Here is a 5,871-nt window from a genome sequence, read left to right as displayed (position 1 = left end):
TTCTAACTCAGTTGTTGAGACTCAAGAAATGAGTTTATCCAAGATCATCCAGGTATTTTGCAGGCCACTTGGATGCAAATAGATGCAAAAAGATAGCTCACCAACTGCAGGGGGAATTGCCTTAGGCAGTTGTACACACACACACACACACACACACACAAACACACACACACACACACACACACACACGTGAACTTCGGGAGACAGATCATCAAATGCCGAAAACCTCTAACTTCCTAAGATATTTAGCTGAACTTGCTTGCAATGGTCCTTGTTGAAACTGTCATCTGCAAATAAACTGCATGGAAATCAGTGTGGTACTTCATGAAGGAGGGGCTTAAAAATTTGTTAGCATTTTGTCAATTTCAATGAAAGGACCAGCAGAGTTTGCAAGTGGCCCTGACATTCTGGAACCATCACACTGGACTCTTATCTTTTGCTTTCTCTTTTAGAAAACTACTTTTAAGTACTGTAAACAAATGATCATCACTGAAAGCCAAGTGTTCACCAGCACTTATCCAACTTGTTTTTATAATGCTTTTTTTTAAATTAAAAAAATGTGTTAAAATGAAAAGGGGAAATTTCAGTTGATTTTATATCATCAGTTGTAATTGGTATATAAAAGTCTCATAGGCTTCAGGTATACACAGTTAGATAAATGATTCCTCCACTTTGAGCTATGTGGTTGGGAAAGGGCCTTAGCTCTGTAGTTGGGCAATCGCTTTGCATGCAAAAGGTTCTAGCTTCAATCTCCAAATTCTCCAGGTATGTTTGGGGAAAGACCCTTGTCTGTAACCCTGGAGAGCCATTCCTGGTCAGTGTTCACTATACTAAGCAGATGAGCCATTGGTCTGACTTGATTTAAGGCAGCTTCCTATGTAGCTCAATTTGTTGGTTTGCTATTTTTTTCTTTTCTTCTTTTTTTTTTTTAAAGAGTGTATCTATGGGATGGGCAAAGAGCAACAGCAGAATTTCCTTCCTGAATTACAGAATTATCAGTAGAGAAAATAGGATGGTATGGGGATGTGTGGCAAAGGTATATGCGTGTAGGCTATGTAAGGATGAAGGCTTTTCTCTCCCAAGTCTCTGAGGGTTCAAAGTTCACAAAAAACACAACAGATATACAGGCTGCAATAGGAGCTAACTCCTACAGGCCAAGGTCCCTTCAGCTCCCTCCATAAATTATTTGAGGGGGCCAGTCCTCCCCCCCCCACCCCCAGTTGATGGGCATTGCCATTCAAATGGTATGTGTGTGCCATGTTCTGTGACTGATTTTGTGGGGTGGGGCTTACCTGCTGCACGCCACCCAATATTTTATTTAAGTTGCCACCTCTCCATGTTGCATTCCTGTGTCACTGTAAGTTTTGGTTAATGGTTCATTGAGAACATGCAGATCGCTTGTGTTTTGCTCCCCTCCTTTTTGCAAGGGGGAGCAACAACAACAACAAAAAACCCACAACTCTTGGCTGCAATTGCATCTGAACTAGGTATTGTGGTTGTTTTGCTCCAAGCAAACTACAGTGGTTTTTGCCAAGAGCAAACCTTGGCTTGCATATCAGGCTTTGCTTTAGGGAAATCAAACCATGAGCCCTGGCTCGATTGCCAAACTAAGCCAAGAATCATGGTTTGATGCTCCCATGCAGGACAGGAGCAATCTGTACACTTATGGTAAATAGTTAATGATGGTTTATTGCAGGGATCCTACAGGTGTTATTAGACTAAATATCTGACCATTGTGAATGCTGGCTGCGGCTGATGGAGACTCTGTGAGGTCTTGCAGAGAACACAAACTGGACATTATGGCTGCATCCCTACACACACTTACCAAGGAGGAAGCCCCACTGACCACAGCAGGACCAATGCCTGAGAAAACACATAGAATTGCAGTGTGAGAATATGTGCTGTTATCTTTATTATTAGTTTGCCGTGGGATAAGCAGTCTTCGGACATTATTCTTTTGCTATGGGATTAACAAAGGCAAGTTGGTAGGGATCTGTTATTCCTAAGCATGGTAGATCAAAAAGCCAAGGTTTTTTCATAGTTCACAATTAATGCAACAGTTAGGAAGAGCAAGGCTGTGAGAGTCAATCAATGCTAGTAGGGAAAAATGAATAAATGGTTAGGAAGGATATGTGAAATGTCACTAAGGAGGAGAAAATAGAAAGGCGAATGTTGGTGAACTATTAGGCTGCTGAGTGATTCCATACCCAATTTCTGACAAGCAAGTTTCAACTCCATTAGAGTTACTTTTGAGTAAAATTGCATACAAAAGGAACACAGGAAGCTCCCTTAAACTGAGTTAGACCAATATGGGCTGCACTGGCAGCTGGCAGCCATTCAGGGTTTCAGAGACACAACATTCCTAGTCCTAGCCCAACAATTCCACCTTTTTTGAGGACTTTTTGCAGTTACTTGCATGGAAACATACTGAGAATTGATTAACAGGAAGACTTATGAAGGCTTAAGGTCAATGGGAGGATTATAAGCAAGTGAAGCACGATAACTGTTGATTATCATTATAACCTCCTAGCTACCAAATCAGAATGAATGTTCAATAGATACCAGGCATAATCTAGCCGCTGTGTATGCAAGTCAGGTAGGATACATGCACAGGGAGCCCTGAGAAGATTAACACAATCCTAACTCAGAACTAAACCCTATTTAATTCAATGGGGTTTACTTTCAGGTCAACAGAGTTGGGATTGCAGCCTCAAAAACTCTGCTCTTGTTTGTTTGCTTGTTTTCTAAAACAAATTTCAAGCGAAATAATTATTCAGGATAAAATGCTCTAGGGAGAGAATGTAATTATTAATAATAATCCAGCAATACTGATGTCCTAGTAATTCCCACAACTGCTTTTCTTAAAAGAATTCTCTATATTTGTAATTTACTGTTGTGAAAAAGTAACAAAAGCAATAAACTGTGCACTTACATTTATTTTGCAAGCTGCATTGTTCTAGCCCAAACCTGTGACTCCAGAAAGTGAGAACAATAAATGTTATGTACTGTATATCAATGGGAATGTTTTATTTTATACTAATTGTTCTTTAATGTCCAAATTGTATATTTGTAACAGCAAAAATAAAGCAATATTCTGAGTGGAAAACTGGATTTCTTTAAACTCTTACTTTATTTTATACTGGTGTTAATATACAGTAATATCAAGTATACTTAGAGCAGCACAGAGCTAAGCATACCTGATGTTGCATTCAATTTTATTTCTGTTGGAAGAGCACAGTATTTGACATGAGCCAGTGTTTTGAAAAAATAATACAAAAATTACTTCCATTCTCCGAGTTGTACCAATTCTCTCCAAGTCTTAAAGGTCATTTCCTCCTCCTCAAAAGAATACTGGAAACTGTAGTTTACACTTCAAAAATCAGTTCCCAGCACCCTTAACAAGAATCCTCCAAGGATTCTTTGGGGAAAGCTATGTGCTTAAATGTATGGTGTATACTCAGATAAAACCATTAAAATTAAGAGTCTTAAATTAGTAATGCCCAGTGGGGGTTTTTCTTTAAAAAATGTTTAGGGGTACTCTCATTATCCTACTCATATTGAAATACTGCCCCTCAATGAGGCCAAACTTAGATTCACAAAATGTTTAGGGGTGTGCATACCCCTGTGTCCCCCCAGAAAAAAGCACTGGTAATGTCCATTAATTTTAAATGCAACTGCCTTTTCTGCAGTGGCTCCCTGTCTGTGGAATGCTCTCCTCCAGGACGTTTGTCTGGCACCTTCCTTAAACACCTTTAGGTGCCAGGAAAAATCATTCCTCTTTAACCATGGCCTTTGGCTGATTTACATCCTATGTCTTTTAAATGTGTTTGTGGGGTGGTATTGGTTTGTTTTTGTTTTTGTTTTGTATCCGGGTGAAGGGCAGCATACAAATTAAACAAACAAATAATAGGACTATAATATATGTATCCTAGAACTGAAGAGTTGAAAAGGATCCCTGAGGCTTTTCTGGTCCAACTCCCAATAATGCAGGATTCTCAACTAAAGCTCTTTTTCGTTAGCCACTTCAGATGTTAACTATGAATAGAAAAGCAGTCTTAAAACGAACCTGAGCCCCCATAGCATTGGGGGGGGGGATATTTCAGATATTCACAGGCCAGCTCTGCAGGATGTTTCATCTGAGGATAGGGACCACTACAAGATCTCATTTTGTTTGGTGGAACATGTTCCTTTGCAGGATGCCTCTCCTGTTAGATATGCATCCTGGCGCTGTTATCTTTAGCTTCCATTGACAGAAAGTCAGTAGCGTCCCTGCATATAGAGCAACAGGAACAAATATTGGAGCGCATGTGCTGGTATTGGATTTTAATCCAGTTTGACACACTAATGACAGCTCTCATGAAACATGGCTATCTCGTTGCCCCTTTCACAACAACTCCTCTCCCCCACTCTTTTTTTATTGAGCTACTTGTTCTTACTAAAAGAATTTAAAAAGTAGCAGCAGGTTTGATTTTAATTGTTTGGGGCCAAATGATTTAAACCCTTAGCAAAGCAAAGTTAGGAAGATTCCAAGCAGGGGAATGTCATATTCCCTCCCAGGCATTCAAAGAACATGCATAAAGATCCTCCACTCGAATGAATCCTGCACCTTCTCTTATGTTCCTCTTACTATGCCAGTGGAATAGGTCTCCTACTACTACCAGCAATGGTAATAGAGAACAGTCATTCTGCTTACCCTGTACACACTGGGACTGTACACAGATATATCACAGAATGGCTCTCTTGCATGTAATAACCTTTTTGTTCCCAGTGTCTAGCATTTCCGCGTTTCTCTACTCACAAATACATATAATACATATATCCAAATGAGGCAAAATACACCTGACTGGGCACCAAATCACCAAAACATATGCCATAATGAACCTGTAAAAAGATAGCTGCAGAAAACATGCTTTGGTGTTATTTTGAAAAAGATTAACTCAGTTCAGTTGTTTGTGGAGTGACCAGCATAGGGACAATTGGCGAAAAAAAATAGTTTCAAAGCAATGTAAGGATACAAATGTCAGCTATGGTACCAGTAATAGTCTTCTTTTTAATATTGTGGATAGAATAAAGTCTTGGATTTTGATTTTTTTAAACATGCTTTTTTGTTTTTCTTATTAAGGACCGTTTAATATTTTGTATATTGTTCAAATTTGCTTAATTGACTTCAACAAAACGAAAAGTTTTGTGCCACCTGTCAGAAATGCTTCTAGAGCAGTTTGCAAAACTAAGGTGAAACCCCTGGACGAAATGCAAGAAGCAACATCGTGTTTGTTTTGTTTGTTTTTATAAAAAAATTAAATACACCTCCGTATAACTAAAAATTTGCCTTTAAAAACCAGTAAGTAGTTCAAGGACAGCTGAGCAGCAAAAAGGAAAAGAACCTCGTAGAAAACTGCCTTTCTTTTCTGATTTGGGGCTAAGTCCCACCGAACTCCATGAGGCTTACTTCTGATAAGATGCGTGCAAAAACAACTCAGAAGCAAGTCCCATATAGTGATCAATGCTACTTACTCCCCAGTAACAGCACACTGCTGCCTTCTTGTGTGTGTCTGTTTTTCCACTTGTTTTATTTTTATTTTTATAAAATCATAGAACTGTAACGCTAGAACAAACGCGCCCGGGTCTTTTGCTTTTTTCTGGTAAAGCGCAACAAGCGGCCGCCCTCGCGAATCCCCCCTCCCCTCGAGCACGCTAATTGGAAACTCCGCCTCGAGCACGCTAATTGGGCAGCGTCCCATGCAGATTTCTTTTTTTTTCTTCCTGTGAATCCCGGTCACTCTCAAAAACGAAAAAAAGTTACAGTATTCTCTCCTTCCGCTCTTGGACCTGCAAACTACCTGCAGCTACCTTCTCCGCCTTACTCGACTA

Source organism: Zootoca vivipara, chromosome Z2, assembly GCF_965207765.1.
Source record: "Zootoca vivipara chromosome Z2, rZooViv2.hap1.1, whole genome shotgun sequence".
Lineage (NCBI taxonomy): Eukaryota > Metazoa > Chordata > Lepidosauria > Squamata > Lacertidae > Zootoca > Zootoca vivipara.
This window is presented reverse-complemented; position numbering follows the sequence as displayed.